This window comes from Mustela erminea, chromosome 14, assembly GCF_009829155.1.
Source record: "Mustela erminea isolate mMusErm1 chromosome 14, mMusErm1.Pri, whole genome shotgun sequence".
Classification (NCBI taxonomy): domain Eukaryota; kingdom Metazoa; phylum Chordata; class Mammalia; order Carnivora; family Mustelidae; genus Mustela; species Mustela erminea.
The window spans coordinates 82,285,013-82,305,915 of record NC_045627.1 but is presented as its reverse complement, the minus strand read 5'-3'; the positions used below and the strand labels follow the sequence as shown (position 1 = coordinate 82,305,915).

General features: G+C 46.3%; 1 long non-coding RNA gene across 2 annotated transcripts; it reads right to left on the bottom strand.

The window, feature by feature from the left end:
- Positions 1 to 336: 336 nt before the first annotated feature.
- LOC116573731 lies at positions 337 to 5,697 on the bottom strand. 2 transcript variants are annotated; one of them, XR_004278964.1, is made up of 3 exons: positions 5,431 to 5,697; positions 4,636 to 4,864; positions 337 to 2,434 (listed from the first exon to the last, which is right to left on the bottom strand). It is a non-coding gene; the product is annotated as an uncharacterized LOC116573731 (long non-coding RNA). The 2 variants fall into 2 exon arrangements; XR_004278963.1 differs by having other exon boundaries at positions 4,751 to 4,864.
- Positions 5,698 to 20,903: the final 15,206 nt, after the last annotated feature.

Here is a 20,903-nt window from a genome sequence, read left to right as displayed (position 1 = left end):
GGTCCCCTGCCCCTTTCTGTAGGAGCTGTGGAAGCTTCCTGTTGGGATGGATCCCTGGGCTCCCCCTGCCTCCCTGCACTAGACACCGGATGGGAGGGAGAATTCAAGTTTTGGGAGAGAAGTCTCTAGAACACTTGTTTTTTTTTTTTTTTTTACCGCATCTTAGCCTAACTACCCCTGCTGACTACAGTCACTAACAATTGCACAGCAGCTGATCCTTGTATGACATGGTTCGAACCATGTAGTTCCAGCCACTTACATGTGGACTTTTTATAGTACAAGCACTCTAAGTGTATTTTCTCTTTCTTACGATTTTCTTTTTTCCTTTTTTAAAGATTTATTTATTTATTTATTTGAGAGAGACTAAACTGGGGGGAGGGGCAGAAGGAGAGAGAAACCCATCCAGACTCTGTGCCGAGTATGGAGCCCGATGTAGGTCGATCCCGCAACCCTGAGATCGCAACCTGAGCTGAAAGCAAGGTTTGGACACTTGACCGACTGTGCCTCCCAGGTGCCTTTCTTCCTTATGATTTTCTAGTAACAGTTTCCTCTCTCCAGCTTACTTTATTGTAAGAGTACAGGTTATCAAGCATAGAACATACAAAATATGTGTCAACAGTAAGCTTGTAGCATTTAAGTTTCGGGGGAGTCAACGGTTCTATGTGTATCTTTAACTGCTCTGTGGTCACTGCACCTAATCCCTGCGTCGCTCGTGGAGCAAATGTATTTCTGCTTTAGGTTGCGGTACCCAGGGAACATTCTCCTTATTCACACGCACTCATCTTCCCTTCCAGGGGGAGGCAGGTGACAGGATGGACAGAGCCCGAGCTCTGGTGGTGTAGACCTGGGTTGGAATCCCTCCTGGTGGCTGTCCAGCTCAGCGTTTTCAGGCAGACCGTTGAATTCCTCAGAGCCGCGGTGTCTGCACAGGATGATTTCTGCTTGGTTGGGGCTGGGGAGGGGCTCCAGGTGGCTGGCACGGTCTTGCATGTTCCGCACTCAGGGGCTGTGATCAGGTTGGCTAATAGCCCTTTCAGCGTGGGCAGGAGCACACGGCCTCCTCCAGAGCCGGGCAAATGTGTCGTAGTCACTCAGAATCCTTCTGACCATTGGAGGGGGGCTGACAGCTCCCATTTCTCCCCGGGAACTGCTCCCCACGCTGTCCGCCTATTTCTGCCTCAGAGGCTGACACGCATGGGTACACAAGCAGGCCGTTGGTTTCCACTGAGTTTGGGACTAGAGGAAGGGAAGAAAGAATTTGGGATCGTCAGTCCTTCCTCTTATATCCCGAGCTCACTCCTTGTGAGGACACCTCAGGCTCGAATTGCCCCTTGATCCCAGGTTCCTGTTCCTCTCAAGGTGGCCTCAGCTGACCACATGAGGCTCCCCTGAGGTACGGTAACTGCACTCGGGGTGGTAAGGGGTGCTGTTGCCATGTTCCTGTGCCACCCCTGGGGTTCCCCTCATGCTGCCCACAGACCTTCTGGAATGATCCTCTCTTAAGAGTGCCATCTTATTCCTGCTGAGATCCCAACGATGCCTCAATGCACAGCCATCCCTTCTCTCTCTCGCGTCCTAGGATTTTTCTGGCCCGTCTTGCTCCCTGTGGCTGTAGCCATCTGTAGGCACAGCGGAGTGGCGTGGCCTCCTCTCTCAATGCCTCATCTTTCCAGAGGTGTTACCGATGTGCTCCCGAAGCAGAAACTCTCAGGTCCTGACTGGGTGCCTGCCTGGGATGCATGGAGGGCTCTCCTCCAGGCGCACCCCTGGAGCATGTATAAAAATACAGAAGCCTGGATTCTGCCCCAGACCTGTCGTATCCAGGTCTCCGGGTGGAACCAGGCATTCGGATGAGCAGACGAGGGCGGACAAGGAGTAGAGAGGGCGGTCAGCAGCCGTGCGCACCGGAGGCTGTGCTGCACCTAGTTCTTGTTAATTACTTCATGATTGTGCGAGAAGCTTGATTTTGGACGTGATCGTGTTCATGGCCATCACCTCAGTCAGTGCGGACCTGTGTGCAAGGACGTGCCTGGGTGTGTGCATGAGCCGGCTGGCTAGTCCGCTCAACGCATCCTGGAGTGGCTCTATTCACCCCTCCTTCCGAGGCTTTGTCAGACTATTCCCCCTGGGGGGGAGTGGAAGAGGAAGACCCTTCCCTTTGGCTCTTTAAGCCCCCCTGTCCTTCAAGGCCTCCCAGCTTCAGCCTGCCGGTGCTTGTAGCACCCAGAGGGGGAGAGGCCCCCCCTTGGTTCCATCTGACGCACAGTGTGAGCAGTACATGAACGGCCCCACTGCGTGTGCATTCTGAGAATGAGAACTGAATTTCAAACTTTCTTCCTTCTGCTTCTCTTACTGCCTATCGCCAGCCGCATCCGTGCCAGGGACCAGGCAGGGTGCCCCTTCGCGAGTCAGGTCATCCATCTTTGCAACCTCCCTGTGAAGTAGAACATTCCCATCACCATTTACAGAGAAAGCAGCCAAGGCTCTAGGTGGGGGTGAGGGGGTGGGGGGTTGAGGGGCAAATAACTCATCCAAATGGCAGAACCGGGTTTTCAGCCTGGGTCTGTCTGACTCCAAATCCTTTGCTGTAAATCAGTGGTTCTCAAACTCTGATCTCGGGGCTCCTATATTCTCTCTCTTTTTTTCTTCCAAGTTTTTGTTTAAATTCAAGTTAGTTAACGTACAGTGGAGTGGGGGTTTCAGAAGTAGAATTTAGGGATTCATCGCTGACATCTAACACCTCACAACAGTCACCCTCCCCAACGCCTGTCACGCATCTCCCCCGTCCCCTCACCCCCCTCCCCTGCAGCAGCCCTCATCTGTTCTCTGTCATTACGAGTCTCTTATGGTTTGCCTCCCTCTCAGTTTTTTTTTTTTTTTTTTTTTTAAAGATTTTATTTATTTATTTGACAGAGACCAGAAGTAGGCAGAGAGAGAGAGAGAGAGAGAAGCAGGCTCCCTGCTGAGCAGAGAGCCCGATGTGGGACTCGATCCCAGGACCCTGAGATCATGACCTGAGCCGAAGGCAGCGGCTTAACCCACTGAGCCACCCAGGCGCCCCTTTTTTTTTTTTTTTTAAAGATTTTATTTATTTATTTGACAGAGACCAGAAGTAGGCAGAGAGAGAGAGAGAGAGAGAGAAGCAGGCTCCCTCTCAGTTTTTACCTCATTTTATTTTTCCTTCCCTTCCCCATGGTCATGCTTCAGTCTCACATATGAGGGAAATCATATGGCATTTGTCTTTTTCTGACCGACTTACCTCCCTTGGGATTCCTATCCTCTCTTAAAAATTATTGAGGATTCCCAAAAAGGTCTTGTTAGTGTGGGTTATAGCTATCAATATCTATCACATTAGAAATTAAAGCCGAGAAAGACACCAGGATATTTATGTCACATAAAAGAGCAATCATGAGGGGCGCCTGGGTGGCTCAGTGGGTTAAGCCACTGCCTTCGGATCCTGGATCCTGGGATCGAGTCCCGCATCGGGCTCTCTGCTCAGCGGGGAGCCTGCTTCCTCCTCTCTCTTTCCCTGCCTCTCTGCCTACTTGGGATCTCTGTCTGTCCAATAAATAAATAAATTCTTAAAAACAAAAAAGAGCAATCATGAATGTGTCACATAGAATACACGTAACTTTTAAAGTGAATCTGAACGATGTTTTCCAAAACAAAAAGAGAGTGGAAAGCGGCATTAGTGAACATCGTACGGGCTTGATCACAGCTGGGTTCTTGGACGTGCTTATGCCTTCAGTCTGTCCCAATACCACAGCTCACAGAGCGTCTGGAAAATACCGTATACTTCCGAGACGATGAGAGTGAAGAAGGCAAATAGGTCTGAGTGTTGTTGGGGAGATTGTGTTGAAGCCACGAACCCCGGGAAAGGTCTCTGGGACCCCCAGGGGTGCCTAGGCAGTATTTTGAGAACCACTGCTCTCAGCTGGGAAGCTCTGTCTTGCTGTCATGCTCACTCGTCTGGGTCCTGCTTGTCTGCAACACAGTCTGGACGTCTTGCGTTCCTGTCTGGTGTTGGGTAACGTGAGGGGTAGCGCATGGGCAGTCACTGAGCTGGGCTCTGCCCCTGAGCTCCTGGAGAGAGGCAGTGCTGAGCCGGCGAGCAGCCTACATTCTCCACACTGTAGAGGGAACCCGGGAGGCCCTGGGCATCCTTGACCTGTATCACAAGAATTTGCCTGCAGGGCTTTATGACAGTCCTATGACCGGAATCACCAACATACATTTTCAAGAAAAAAGAAAGAAAATGATATACATTTCTCTAGTACCTTTGGGATCCAGAAATATCCCTGTTGACATGCAGGGGAGGAGGGATGGCCAGGTGGAACACGGGATTTTTAGGGCACTAAAAGTATTCCGCATGATTCTCTTATGGCGGACCTCGGTCGTGACACATTTGCCATTTCCAACACCAAGAGGGAGCCCTAAAGTGAATGAACTATGACTTAGTTAATCATGTTTCAATATCAGTGCATCAGTTATAACAAATGAGCCACATTAATGCAAGATATTGACAACAGGAGGAAGTAAAGAGAGAGGGTCAGTGGGTATGTGGAGCTCTGGACTTTGCGATCATTTTTCCGTCAAGTTAAAACTTCTCTTAAAAAACAGAACAGAAAACAGAACCTCGCTGCCGCTCTGGATTGCCGCCAGAGGCTCTGTGGTTTGGAGGCCGGGGTGGGGTCCCCCAGACGCCCCCGGGCTACCAGCCTGACTGTGGTTCCGTGCTGGGAAGCCGCACCCGCTCACGCATCCTGACCCCAGACGAGCTGTTCTCTTGGGATCTTTCTCCCGTCGTCTGCAGCTCCCACAAGTCTACGGCAGCGTCATCAGCTTGGCTTTGGAGGGTGTAATTCTGGTGGCAAGACTGGTAATTAGAGGATTGTGAAAAAGACTCCTGGCGTTGTTTAATTACTTGAGAACATCAGCTCATCATCACGGGGCGTAATGGGCCTCCGAAGCACACTGAAGCGGGCACCCTGTGTCTGGGGCTGGGGGGCCTCCTGGAGGCGGGTCTGGACGGGGAGCCCCAGCTCTTCTCCCCAGGCCACTTGGGGCGGGAATCAGCAGGAAGGTGTTGGGTGACGGCGGGATGGGTTGGAGGATGTGGCTGGTGGTAGTGTGAGAACTGCTAGTTTATCACCAACTCAGGCAGACAGGCCCGGGCTTGCTCTGCCCCCTTCCCCCTCCCCTTATTTCCCCCTCCCCCGCACCTCCCCAGTCTTCTCGTAGACAAGCCGTGTCTGGGAGATTGGCATCTTTCTGTCCTCAGTCCCTGGACATCTGAGGATCCAGGACAGGGACTAAGGGGAGGCCAGAGTTTTTGAGGGTTTTGAGGAAGTGTGGCGAGGGCAGGCTTGCCATCTGCAGTGAAGGGGTCTTGGAGCCCAGGCCCGGCCCAGCCCCCACACCACGCCTTACCTTCTCCAGAGGCCGAACCTGACTTCCCCACACCTGAGTTGCTGAATCCTTCTGAGTGTGATCTCCGTTTCTTCCCCCGGCACCCATCTCCTTCCCCAGCTCCTTCCAGGCTGGCAGTCTTAGGAAATGCGCTGGGCTCTGGAAGGTTCTTTCCACGGTCCAATGAACACACAGGCTCTGAGGGGGGAAAATGTGCTTAGGAGACAATAAGAGGTTGTTCTGAGTTTGAAAGCGGAGACCCTAGTGACAAGGCATGGGGGAGGCTTTCTCAAAGGCTTTCAGGAAATTTTCTGCTTTCCCTGGGGGGGGTGAGGGGGTGGGGGGTGCTCTTTGTGAGGACAGGTATTACGGTGACCCTCTCAAAGAATTTGCTTGTTTGTTTGTGGGGTTTTTTTTTTTTTTTTTGGTGTTCTCTTTGCTCCAACTTAATTAGTAATATTATAACTTTCAATTTAATCATTGACCTAAACGAGTTGCATTTTTATCTCAGCAGGAGTCTGGCTGGGCTGAAAGAAGTAGCCAGGGGAGCTGAGTGAGAGGGGAAAATCTTACTCGGAGTATTTGGGCCGGCAAGTGACACCACTTCTGCTCTGAGATAAGATGGAGACATTTTCAAGCTATGTTTTAAAATCATAAAAACCAGAGTCTCCTGCTGCAGATAAGCTATGTATGTCGGTGCAGAGCATCTGGGGGCAGTAAAAGAGGAAGGTTACACCAGCATTGCTGAGGTTATTGCTGAAACCAAGATTATAAGTAATTAAGGTTTTGAAAGTTTTGTCCAGGTGCACAATAGACGACTCAGTATCTTGGATGCCTGAGCTGGGGTCAGGTTAACTATTAAAAGAGGACAAAAGTATTTCTAACAAAACCTGCAGTTTACTAAAGCCTACCGTACCTGCTGCTTTAGCGTGTCCTGCTTTGAGCCTCCCCCCGCTTTCCCTGGCTCTTGGGAGATCCAATGTTGATTCATTCCATGCATAGATTAATGGTGTTTTGCTTCCGTGTGATGTTAAATTGGCCGCTCGTTCTTCCCACCAGCCGGGATGGATGTCCCTCACTGCAGTGTTCGCTATGGCCAATGGACTCCCAGCCCAAGGTTAAATGGGGAACAATAACCATTGCATTTCTTCTCCACCTTCAACTGCCTCTGCTAGAACTAAGTGCTGGGTCGGCACAGGAGATTCTTGTTTGCTTTCTCAGAAAGAACGGATTGTGGAAGCATGCGAACCGTAACTGTCATGTGCCTAAAATCTTCTTTATAGACATTCTTTTTTAGTAGCTTTGATCTGGAGGATGCAATCACATTTTCCCTGAAAGTAGACATCATCGAGAAAAACACAGAAGAGAAGAGCATGCCCTTAAATAACTCCTCCAACTGAATTTAAAATGTCATTTAATTATTTTGAATTACCCCCTAATTGCCCCTTCTCTATCTCCTGTTCTCGTCTTGAGCTGTAAATGGTATTAGCATCCTCTGTGCTGTGGCTCTTCTGTATCTCAGAGGAGACATTTCTTTCTTTCTTTCTTCTTTTTTTTTTTTAAGATTTTATTTATTTATTTGACAGAGATCACCAATAGGCAGAGAGGCAGGCAGAGAAGCAGGCTCCCTGCTGAGCAGAGAGCCTGATGCGGGGCTTGATCCCAGGACCCTGGGATCATGACCTGAGCCGAAGGCAGAGGCTTTAACCCACTGAACCACCCCAGCGCCCCATCTCAGAGGAGACATTTCATTCACAAAACAAAACTTTTCACTTGGTTTAAATTGGTGTGGAACAACTTTTCTCAGGATCAGAGGGTTTAAATATATATATATTTTATTTTCCAAATGTCAGTTTACAAGAAGTTGAAGAAAATGTGATACACAGTAAAATATTATTTAGCCTTATAAAAGAAGGGAATCTTGCCATTTGTGACAACATGGATGAAACTGGAAGATGTTACACTAAGTGACATCAACTAGACACAGAACAATGAGTGTTTCATGACTTCACTCGTATGTAGAATCTAAAGTAGCCAAACTTACAGAAGCCCAGAGGAGAAAGGTGGGTGCCCAGGGTTGCGTAATGGGGAAAATCGGGAGATGTTGGTCAAAGGGTATAAACTTTTTGTTATGTGAGATGAGGAAGTCCCAGGGATAGAGTGGAGGACATGGTGACTATAGTTAATACTTTTTTTGTATATTTTGTATTTGCTGAGAGGGTCATGCTAACGTATTCTCACCACACACACACACACACACACACACACACACACACACACATAACTACATGCAGTGATGAATATTTTCATTAGCTTGATTGCGGTGATCATTTCACAATGTATATGTCTATCAAGCATCAAGTTGTACATCTTAAATATATACAATTTCCATTGGCCAATTATATCTCAATAAAGCTAACAGTTGTTTTACAAAAAGTCGTTTTAACACTCATTTGAGCAAAAGGGTACCACGGTGGTCAGGATTCCTATGTTGCAGGTGCCATACACCTGCTCCAAAAGGAGACACTGTCGAAGGAGTAAGGGGTAACTCCCAGAGGCGTGGGGCTGCACAGCGCAGGGGCTCAGGAACAGGCTCACCGTGCCCCTTATGGGCCAAAATGCTCCCTGCCATTCTCTGTCTTAGCAAAATGAGCTAAGAGTAACATACAGGGATGCAATGACCAACTGGAACCCTCAATCAGCCAGAAAAATATTTTTCCTCTAACTTTAGGGGCAAGTGGAAGACAGTCTAGAGGCTTACTTCAGAGTTCTGCTTTTGGTCTAAGTTCCCAGGCGGCATAAATACATGGTTTCACCTCCCATTGCTCCTGAATATCTTTTATATGCTTTTTTATTGTGATAAGATACACATCACATCAAATTTACCACTTTTAAGTGTAAAATTCAGTGGCACCAAGTACATTCACAGTGTTGTGTAACCATCACCACCACTCATGATCCTAAACAGAAACTTTGTGCCCAATAAGTAGTAACTCTCCATTCCCCCCCCCCCCCATTACCTCTCTGTCTATGCTGTTGCCCATTCTAGATACCTCTTAGGAGTGGAATCATATGATACTTGAACATTTGTGTCTGACTTAATTCCCTTAGCATAATGTCTTCAAGTTTCATCCATGTTATAGCATGTCTGAGAGTTTCATTCCTTTGTATGGAGGAATTATATATAATATATATACACAATATATACAATATGTATATATGGAGGAATTACATATATATAATATGCATAATATATACAATATGTATATATAACATGCATAATGTATATGTATATATACAATCTGTATATATACGTATAAGATAATACAAATTTCTTTATATGAAGGAATTATATATAATATATATAATATTTACTATGTAGGTATATATGTATACAATATTATATAATTATTATATTATATATTATATATTACATATATACATACACATATGCATTATATATATTACATATATATGTATTCCATTCATCTTGGGGCACTTGGTTTGTTTTGGGTTTTGGTTGTCATGAATAACACTGATATGAACATTAATGTACATCAGATATCTTTGGGCAGTGCTCAATAAACATTCACTTTCATAAAAATGAGACTGTTGTAACTCTAATCACAACTCAAAATTAAGTTTCTCATCCAAATGGAGGCTGTGTGGAATCATGGAGAGAGAATGGGCTCCAGAATCCTGCAGACTCATCTTTGATGTTGGGCTTTAATGTTCCTCATCTCTGACGTTGAGCAAATTATTTAAACTCTCTGGGTTTTGGTTTCCTCATTCAACAAATGACTGATGAATAGGCTCAAATGGACATTTCTGGGGTGCTTTGAGAATTTGGTGCTTCCCAAATTCACTTCATAATCAAGAAAGCGCCTGTAACACTTTTGAAAAGCAGATTTCTGAGCCTCGGCCCAGAGCCACTGACTTGGGAAATCTGGGAGTGAGGTCTGGAGGGCTGCAGCTTTACCAAAGTCTTCGGCCGATGCTGATGAAGCCACGTTTCAAACATCCCTGAAGTCAAGCGTATGAAGCCAACCCTTCTCCCAGGACTTGATACAGAGGAGGGGCTGAGGAAATGCTCATCTCCCTTCTACCTCTTCACATCGGACCGATGAAGAAAGGACAGAGGATGACTGCATATTATGCAACAGTGACCATTTCATGTGACAACAGCAAAATTCAAATGGTAAGTTGTTTCTAAAGAACTCACCCGTGACCTCCGGCTGTAAGTGCTGCCGGCAGCTCAGGTTATAAAATTATCCCCTTGATCCATGTATCTCTTTGGTTACACATTTGGGTACAGTTGTGTTGTGTGCAATTCAGATCCTCCGATGAGGGTGCTGGGTGACGAGGGCTGGAGGAAGATGCCACACCATGCTCTGCGGCCGAGGGAACTCCTTAGAGACGGTCACGAAAACCTGAGACTTCAATGAAAAGAAACAACCAGCGAAATCCTATCAAACAAACCAGATGGATTTTTTTGGTTTTGTTTTATTTTTGTATTCTTCAAATTATAAAAGGAGTGGACAGAGGGAATGGAGTAGATGTAAATTTGTTCCAGGTTCGAAAAAGCATATTTGTGTCTTATGAAATCTTATGAGAAAAATGTAATTCAAATTGGCTTGGAGATGAGGGCTGTCAAATAGATTGAAAGCTGGATTGTAAACCAAGACTAATGAGAGCTTGCAATGTGCACAAAGTTAGGGATGGAGTCCAAGAGAATCGCTACAAGTTCTTACAGGGGAGGTAAACAGCCTATTAATTAAGGTAGCAGATGGTAGTAAATTGGGAGATGTTTCAGATTCCAAGGACAGAGAAAGAAATGAAAGCATGGGATCTGTATTGGGTAGTTAGAAACTCCGGCACGAAATCAATGACAGGAAAATAATAAGAGCCACAGGTGGTCTTGGGAGTGAACAGTATTTGGAATACCATGGGAGTTAGAAAGAGACTAGAAATGTTAGTGAGATGGCTTAGAAGCTTCTGGAGAAAAGGATCCAGGCGGCGGTAACATCATTTCAGAGACCCTGCAGGTTGGCTTGGGTACATGTGGTAACGAGCTTCTGGGTAAGTGGGGTCTTAAGATCTCCCCAGTGAGCATTTGGAAACAGGGAAGTTGCTGAATAGAAAGAGCTAAATTGCATATAAATTGAAGAAGTAAATTAGCACTGGGGGGAAAAGCAGGCAAGTGAGATAATCAGTGTGATCTGACCAGCATAAGAAAGCCAAGTGGTGAAGTCGCTAGAAGGAGGGTTTTGGAACTCTTAGAGGGGGTACCATCATTGACTCCTTCATTTATTTTCAGTTAATGGCTTAGCCTCTTTGAGACTCTTTCCCCATTAATAAAATGAGGATGATATTTCTTCCCTCCAGTAAGTATTGTCATCTGGATGAGATTTGTCTATAGATCAGCAGGAACATCGTAAGTTTTGAACACCCGTTACCTGCATACGAATGTGATCAGTATGTACTTGTAGGAGGGGGTGTGACAGGTGCTCGGGGAAACTTTGGGAAGGAAATGTCCCCATTTCTCATCTTCCATATGCAGAGAAGTTGGTTGTACTTTGTTCTTACGACAGAGGAATCACATCTAACTCAGGGGTCCGATTTGAAAACCATTGCGTGAAGCTAGAATCACATGGCATCAAAATTGTCCTTGAAAATACCCCCAAAGTGCCGTAAGGTAAAATACTATGCTGTCTGTTTCTCAAAAAGTTCCCTTCGGCCAGTTTTCCCCCAGTGTTGGAACTCGTTGAATTTTTTTATCTTGCAGTTGAGCCTCAGGTGAAGTTGTTGTCTTGCACTTTGGGTCATGCTATATGAAAGATACTTCTCTCTTGACACGAAAATGACGCTTGGCATGGTAAGACACTCATACCAGAGGGACACGCAGGAATGGAGGGTAGAGCTGGGGCTCCCAGTTCATGCTGACTCCACACCTGTGATGGGCAGGTGCAACTTTGCACCTGGTCCACTCTTAGAGATTGTCTTGGTCCATGCAGGCTGATAGGCAATAGACCATAGACTGTGTGGCTTAAAAAACAGACATTTATTACTCACTAATCCGGAACCTAGACATCCAAGAATGGGGTGATGGCAGGTTCTGTATTTACTGTGGGCCTCTTTCCTGTGGCGTCTTCTCGCCATGTCCTCATGGGGTAGAGAGAGTAACTCTAGCTCCTTTCTCTTTATAAGGCCAGTAATCTCATCATGGGAACCCATCCTTGTGACCACATCTAAACCCAATCACCTCCCAAAGGCCCCACATTCCAAAACCACCCCCTTGTAGGTAAGGGCTTCCACATAGGAGTTTGGGGGTGGGGCGTGTACAGACACGCCGTCTATTAACAGAGCTGTATGCATACCTTTCCTGAGCTGATGTGACCGTCCTCACTTAGATCGGCCATCTGGCTGTCAGCTTTGCTTGTGGAGGAAGAAAATGTACACAGCAAAGCTCCACGTTGGTCACCTTGCTAGGTCTCTTGGCTCAGCTGGTTATGCTGGATTCTCTGGGGCAGTATCAGAGGGCGGGGCCCCAGCCAGCACTGCCTGCTTCCACCCAGCTTGAGTGTGGGTGACCAGCGTCAGCCTGACTATGCACCTGGGGAAACAAGGTCGACCAACCTTGGCGAGGCCTATGCCTGCAGCTACATGGCCCTTGGAGGGGAGTGTGTTTCTCTCTGAAGCCTGGAGAGGGCCCACATGTGGGTCTGTTTCTCTGCCGCTCCTGCCAGGAAGGTCAGTTAAAGTAAAGCTTGTTCACTGGGGCACTTGGCTGGCTCAGCCAGTAGAGTATGGGACTCCCAATCTAGGGGTTGTGAGTTTAAGCCCCACACTGGGTGTACAGCCTACTTAAAACAAACAAACAGACAAACATAACCTGGTCAATTAATGCATTTATTTATTTATTTATTTGGCTCTGCATTCAGCATAGAGCCCAGTGCAGGGCTCAAACTCACAACGCTGAGATCATGACCTGAGCTGAGATCAAGAGTTGGACACTTAGCCAACTGAGCCACCCAGGCTCCTCAACTAATGTATTGAAAAGAAAGCAAATGACACTATGTATACCCACTGTTCTACAGTGGTGTATTTGTCTTTTTTTTTTTTTTCCTTAAAAGTGCATCTTGGGGATTATTTCCATTGGTACATAACAGACTTCCTCATCCTTTTTTCAGTTGAGGTGAAATTTACATAACCTAAAATGTCCTGCTTTAACCATTTAACAACGCACAATTTAGTGGCTTCTAGTATATTCACAGAGCTCTGCAACCAACACCACCATCTAATTCTAGAACATTTTTATCCCCTCTGAATGAAACTCCATACTCGTTAAGCAGTCACTAGCCAGCTCCGCTCTGCCCAGCCCCCAACAACCCTTGATGTTCCTTCCTTCTCCACGAATTTACCTATTCTGGAAATTTCATATATGTGAAAGCATATACTATGTGGCCCTTTGTGTCTGGCTTCTTCACTTGTGTAATGTTTTCAAGCTTCACCCATGTTGTAGCAGGTATCTGAACTTCATTCCTTTTTAATGCCGAATTAACATGCCATTGTACAGATAGACCGCGTTTCATTTCCCCATTCATCTGTCGATTGACATTTGGATTATTGTCACTTTTTTGGCTATTATGAATAATGCTGCTATGAGAATGCATGCATAAAAGTTTATTTGAACACCTGTTTCCAGCTCTCTTGGGTATGCACCTAGGAGCGAAATTGCTGGATAGTAAGGTGATTCTTTTTTACTTTTTGAGGAACCATCAAACTGTTTTCCAAAGCAGTTGTATCAATTTTTAAAAAGGATTTATTTATTTATTTGAGAGAGAGAGTAACAGTGGGGCGGGAGGACCGGCGGAAGGGGAAGCCGACTCCCTGCTGAGCAGGGAGCCCGATGCAGGCTTCCATCCCAGGACCCTGAGATCATGACCCTAGTTGAAGGCAGACACTTTGCTGACTGAGTCACCCAGGTGCCCCCCCCCCCGCCCCACCCCGGCAGTTGTATCATTTCACCAGCAATGGAGGAGGGCTCCAAATTTTCCACAACCTTGCTCAACTGTTATTTTGTATTTTTATTATAGCCATCCTGGTGGGGTGTGAAGTAGATTCTTGTGGCTTTTATTTGCATGTCCCTAATGACTAATGATGCTGAATATCTTTCAGCATGCTTATTGGCCATCTATGTTTCTTTTCGGAGAAATGGCTTCTCAGATTCTTGTGCAAGTTTTTAATTGGATTGTTGTTTTTGCTGTTGTTGAGTTGTAAGAGTTTTTTTTATATATATTCTGCCTATGGGACCCTTATCAGATAGACGATTTGCAAATATATATTTTTTTCCATTCTGTGGGTTATCTTTTCGCTTTCTAGATACTATACTTTGATGCACAAACATTTTTAATGTCGGTAAAGTCCAATTTATCTAGTTTTCTTGTTGTTGGTTGGGTTTTAGTGTCACTTCTGAGAATTCATTGCCAAATCCAAGACTGAAAATTTACTTCTGTGTTGTCTTTTAAGGGATTGTTTTAGCTCTTACATTTAGGCCTTTGATCCATTTTGAGATAACTTTTACATATAGTGTGAGGTAAGGATCCAACTTCATTCTTTTGCTTCCTTTAAAATATCTGCATAGCAATCTCTTCCATAGTTTTTTGACCAAGTTTCTACTCAGATGTTTGGGTTACTTCCAATCTTTTACCACTAAAAACAATAATACAATAAGCATTCTTGTATTTAATTACTTCCTATATATCTGGACATATTTGTAGGCTAAATTCCTAAAAGTAGAATTGTAGGATCAAAGGTTGATTGCCTTATTGCTCTCCCTACAGGCTGAGTGGATGCCTTCTAGCACTGGATGAGGATATGTTTCCCCACATCCTTGCTAATCTTTGTAGATCATTGCCAACCAGACGGGTAGTTTTAATTCGGAAAGTTCTTATTATGAACAATGTTGTACACCTTTTAATATATCTTAAAAGCCTCTTGTAATTTCCTTACTATGAATTTTTCATGCCCTTTGCCTTTTTTTTTTCCTGTTGGATGATTGTTCTTTGTTTTGTAGGAGATATTTATAAAGCAAATGAGACCTGTGCCTGTAATATGCTTGTCATTTACCTTTTAGCTTCAGTAATGATGTTGTTTTTCTTCTCCTCACTCCTTTTAAGATTTTTGAGCTAAGTGACTACTTATAACAGCCTTACCTATTCCAATATTGTAATATTATTTTGTGGGTTTTTCCTCTTTTTTTTTTTTTTAAGATTTATTTATTTATTTGACAGAGATCACAAGTAGGCAGAGAAGCAGGCAGAGAGAGAGGGGGAAGCAGGATCCCGATCCCTGCTGAGCAGAGAGCCCGATGCGGGGCTTGATCCCAAGACCCCAGGATCACGACCTGAGCTGAAGGCAGAGGCTTTAACACACTGAGCCACCCAAGCGCCCCTTTCTCTGGTGTTTTTATGATTTCAGTATATTGTTTACTCACTCTTTGCTGTGGAATTTATTTAGTTATATGGTGTGAGGTAGGGATTCCTTTTCCCCTCTAGATAACTGAGGTAGCTGCTTTTGAGGTCAGAAGTCCTCAGTTTCCCACAACAAACAAAGCAATAAAAGTTAAGTAGTGGCCTAAGGAAGGCCCAAATCCAGTTCATTGTTTGGTCGAGGCTGGAAGGAGCATCTCTGTGCCCTGGAACCAGAGGGTGGCTCATTCTTGGCTTTACCTGCTTGAGGCAGCAAGACTCTAGAGGCAGGCAGGCAGTGTAAACATGCTGTTCTCTCAATACCTAGCTAGTTGTAGGACTCTGCTCAATACCTCAGTTGTGTGGCTCTGCTAAAACTTTTAATCTCTCTATTGTGTTTTTTCCTTATCTGCAAAACAAGTATAGTAACAGTACCACACCTGCAGTAGGGTGCTGAGAAGGAAACAAAGCCCTACACGGAAACCGCTCCGCCCAGTGCCCCGCAGGAAGCAAACACAGCAGAGCGCGTGTTGTCACCATCACCACTGTGGGCATCATCCTCTTATCTGAACACCTTCTGGTGGCTCCGACCACCGGGCTGCCCTTTCTGACACAGAGTCGCTGGCTGTGGACTCTTCCACTTGGAGTGGCGCCATCATTTCTCCAGGCTTCTCCCAGGGGAGCAGGTGGTAACCTAGGCCACCCTGGGCAGGGGGGGGTTCTGGGCTCTTTTGTACCTTAACAATTTCTCAGTCTTTAAAATTAGACAAAATCAAATGAAAAACAGAAATCAAGGGTAGCCCTGAATGGAGATGAGATTTCACAAAGGGTCAGCACCAAGCTTGGTGATTTGTAGGTAGTAAACTGAGGTTGGGAGTGAGAAAGTGAATACATAACCCCAAATGGATGATTTTCTGCTGGGCCAGGACATGGGGTCCTGATTTGCTTGAACCCCACAAACGGGGCCCCTGGCCCCACTGTCATCAGATTATGGTGGCAAGGAGACAGAGCCGCAGGGCTTCGGTCACTGCCCCCCACCTCACAATTTTTTAGAAAATTTTTATTTTTTTTAAAGATTTTATTTATTTACTTGACAGAGACAGAGAGAGATCATAAGTAGGCAGAGAGGTAGGCAGAGAGAGGGGGAAGCAGGCTCCCTGCTGAGCAGAGAGCCCGATGTGGGGCTTGATCCCAGGACCCTGAGATCATGACCTGAGCCCAAGGTAGAAGCTTACCCCACTGAGCCACCCAGGCACCACCCCCCCTCACAATTTTTTTTTTAAAGGATTTTATTTATTTATTTGACAAAGAGAGACCACAAGTAGGCAGAGAGGCAGGCAGAGAGAGAGAGTGAGAGTGGGGAAGCAGGCTCCCTGCTGAGCAGAGAGCCCGATGTGGGGCTCGATCCCAGGACCCTGAGATCATGACCTGAGCCGAAGGCAGTGGCTTAACCCACTGAGCCACCCAGGTGTTCTCCCCCCCCCTCACAATTTTAAAGATAGATAATAAAGCCACCTCCTTGTTTGGGAGAGATGGCATCACTCTCAAGGAAGGAAGGTCCCTTGGTATCACCTGCTGCTGGGTCATTTGACATCCCCCTCGGCACTCCCCTGTTTCATTGTCTGAGCAGTGAGTGAGATCTAAGCTCTGTGTTTCCTATCAGGCCAGTAGTTGGATGAATGAACCCTGGCGGGTTTTGGTAACGATGACTATCTGTTATTTTGTGACCTTTGGTAAAGCAGGTATGGCTTTCTCTTCCCAGCCTCAGGGAAGGGAGATACAATTCAGAGAACAAAAGAAGTAAATTCTTGCCTTTTGAGTTTAAAAGGAGAAATAGATGAACAGATAGGGCCCTGTGGTTCTCAGGCCTGGGAAGAGCCCCCAGGGAAGAAAAAAGAGTTTAGGCTCAGGTGGGTCTTTCTGAAGGGACTGCAGACTCCCAGCACCCTCTGGGAAAGGGGTGGCCAACTTGAAAACCCCAGGCAGGGGTGGTAGGGGGGTGGGATGGTATCTGAGTTCCGGGGATCTCTGCCCCACCTCGTCAGTAGATCTGGTTTTGGAGTAGAGATTGTGAGTTTGCTTTGCAGGAGGTCTCTGATCTGGGGGTGGTTTAATTTTTATGGGGCATGAGGCTTAAGCAATGTGGGACCCTCTTTAGAACACAGAATTCAAAAGGATGAGTTCGCAATTAGGTATAGGCGGAATTTCTTTGGGGGGTGATGAAATGTTCTGGAATTCGATAGCAGAGATGGTTGCACAGCTTTGCAAATACAACTAAAACCCACCAAATCATATCCTTTTAAAGGGCGGATTTTTATGGTATGCGAATTAGATCTCAATTAAAAAAAATGCTAAAAAATATTAGTCGCAGGGTTCTAGAAGAAGCCAAAAAAGAGAGGGCCCCAAGCAAAGCTGCATTTGCCGACTCTCTCTGCATCTCAGTATGGCCAAGAGCGGCGTGGACGGAGGGCCAGCCGAAGGGCCAGCCGAAGGCTGTCCAGCTAGAAGCCATGGTTTGGAGACATGGCCCTCTTGCCAACCAGATCCTCCCTCCTCCCTGGCCTGCCTCCCATATCCAGGCCCCAGTGAGCTTCCAGGAACTTCGATGCAATCCTGGAGGAAGACTAGGAATTAATGGTGACAAGGCTTCACCTTTGTGGGATGGCACCTGGAGAATAAAGCAGCCGTATTTCTTCTGCTCCTGACTTGAAAAGCTGAGGTTAGAACTTGCCTTTATGTATGAACTTTGGTTTGGAGGAACTCAAGGGGGAGGCTCCCCTCAGACACTGCCGGCGATGGTGGAGCTGGGAGGGCTTACGACCATGTCTCCTGTGCAGGGAGTCTGGGGGCTGGTGTTTTTTGGGGTAGGGCCTAGCCAGAAGGGACCCCACCTCTACCCACTGTAGTATTGGGCAAAGAAGCAACTGCAGTCTGGGCAAGCAGACGAGGCCTTTTGGGAGCCAGGGATATGCCACTGTCATATTTATAATCAGATCCTTGTTTATCTTGAACCAGACCCGGCTCTCTGCATAACTTCTGTTCCTCACATTCTGAAGATTTGGGCCCAAGACACATTTCAGGGAATAAGGAGAAAGCTCATGTTTGAAAATGAACCAGCAAAATAAATCATTGTGTTTCTGACATGATGCCCATTGAATATTTTTCAATTCTTAGCTTTGGCAGCAGCATTTGAAAAAAAGCACACACACACACACACACACACACACACACACACACACCCGAAACCTATCACATAATTCTTTCTGAAAGGCTCATTCAGCAGGCCGGCCCCTCTCAGTTCCCAGCCCCCCTCTTCCCTTTCCCTCTCGCACCCTATTTTTTTTTTTTTTTTTTCTTTTAAATCAGCCTTTCTGGTGAGAGGGCAAGTGTACATACAGTCTTCCTTTGTGTTTGTAAAACAGAGCCGTATCAGTTGAGCAGTAATGATAACATTTGTAGTTATGCAAGCAGAGATAACAGTAATCATATCTCCTGCTCTTGGCAAAAACCAATGGCCACAACCTCACCGTGGGGTGCGGTGCTATGCTGAAAGGGGAGGGGGTGTGTCTGCCTGTTTCTGTTTTCGCAAAACCCCCTGCACACCTTTTCCTGCCAGAGCCTCTCGAGTTCAAGCCTTCCGGAGGTTGTCCCGCGAAGGAGTCGCTGCCCTACATGGAGATCTGAAGTTCCCCTCCTTTGCTCGGTCTCCTGAATATTTTTTCCTGCATCAAATGATTTAGGGCTTCCTCTGCTTTCCAGCAGGTAATGTGACCTCTCTATATTGGAAGGAGGAAAGGCTAGTGCATTCACTCAAGCAGAGGACGGCAGAACGATAGCATCAGTTTGCAATGCCATTTAGATTTTTTTTTAAAAAGAAAGGTGTTCTGGAGTTGCCCTACATCCTTCCCAATTGGATTTCCCTGAGGGGGTTTCTATTGCCTTGTTACCCAAACAACATGCAAATATATTGATTTCTGGGAATTTAGACAGTGGCCCGGACTAGACGTTGCAATTGCCAAGGTAGGGCAGGCCAACACCAGAACCCAGGCGCGTGTGGGTTTGATGTTGTGGAGACCAAGATCCTCCAGATGTGAGCTAAGCCGGGGGATCCTGACGTGAACTCCTTATTAGGTGTGGAGTGGCTGAGTTTCTCTGCTTCTTGGCTTCTCTGATTTTATTTTGGGGTAGTCATCCAGTTATTCTGGGGAGAAGAAAATAAGTGTGGGGTTCTCCATGGGCGGTAACTAATGTCTTGGTGTAGCCCACACACCCCATCAAGCGGCAGTGGTCAAGAGACCTCTCCTAACTCTTAACTGACTTGGGCGGAAACGTTGGATCCACAACCGTAATTTTCAACGCAATGGAGACCGAACTATTTTTCTCCTCTTCTCCGAGGTGTTCCTAATTACATTCAAAATGAAATGAATGTTTCCCCTCTTCTCTCCTGGATACCTGAAGAACGGCCCCACTTTCTACCCCCTTTCTACTCATCTCTACCCCCGCAACCAAGAAACCCCAACTAGGAATGTAGACAGGGAATTGCAACATAAACCATGAATTGCTTGGGTGGGGGGGGGGGATAGCATAAGGAAATAAATTTTGTTTTATTTCTTAAAGTTACAGCTTCTTCCCTGTCTCAGGCATTAAGTGTTTGAATTAAAAATTATACTCGGAAGGCTGGGCAGATGTTGGCATTTTGAGAACCCAGTGCGATTGGCCTGCGGGTTGCTAGGCAACCCGTGCGACCCAATCAGCGTGCGCTTTAAAATGAAATCTGTTCCAAGAGACCAAACCAGGGACCGGTCCCAGCTGCCCGGTGCAGTGGGCTTGGGGGGAGAGTCTGCATGTGCTGCCTTTAGTTGGGAGTTCGGCGCTCTTGGCTTTCTTTGCCTGAACACGCATTGTAATTTCACTGTGTCATTTCTCATTATCTGTCTACATAGAATCCCCTTTTTGGTTTTCAGAAATAATTAAGTAAAGAGCCCTTTCACTCACTGCATTTTTTGGCATCGATAAAGACATCTGAGGCATTTCATACCAGGCGGGGGCCAGTGTCAGAGCGGCCTTTGAAGATGTTCGTTAAAGGCCATTCTGACAGAGGCAAGCAGACCAATTAACCCTAGAATCGAAGTCCTGGCGGCTTTAAACTCCCTTCAAAAGAAATTAGCCCTAATGTTAATAAAGTGGGTGTTAGACCATTTCAAAATATCGACGTCGGCAGACTGAGTCAATTGGAATGGAATTATTGCATGGTCTTGCCAAAAGAGGAGTCTTGCTCTGGTGTGAATTTTCGTTACAGTTGCTGTCTGAACGTTGGGGAAAAATGTCCAAACCACAGTTGCAGCAGAAATTCCGAGCGGAGTAGCAGAGGGTGGTTAAAGAAAGAGATAAATACATTGCTAGCTTTGAGAAAGAAAACGACTCCGAAAAGGAAGTGCCCAGAAGTGTGTCCTCTAACACTGAGATTTGTGGTTAGAACCAGGATTACGATCAGGGCTCCAGCTCCCCAGTGATAAGCCTCACTAATACTTCTCTGCTCGCCAAGGAAGACTGGTAGCTCAGCTGTTGATTCCTTATTGATTTTCAGCTCACACAGGAAGACAGACCCGGAGCGGCAGGCTCCGCAGGTAGGGGAAATGAATTGCCAAGTCCCGCGGTATGTATTTGTACCATCCTGATGCTTTCTCATAAGAGAAAAAGGAAATTATCCGCCTGGGCAACTGTTTTCATCTGCTCGACCGTGCAAGTCGATTTTGTACCGTTTTGGTGAAATTTCGATCTTCGGTGCTTGGGTCCTTACCCTTGGTCTTTTTTTTCTCAGAAGAGAGAAATAAACCTTTTAATCCACATATTCTCTGAGGAAAGATAGTATTTTCAGTCTTGCCCTGCTGACGTAACTGTTGGACAACGCCGGGTAGGAAGCAAACACAACAGCAGCCCCAGCGTGGGCTGAGCAGGGGGCGAGGGCGCAGAGCCCCTCGGGGGCCTACAGCTCTGAGCCCCGGTGGGAGGAGGCTGGGACCT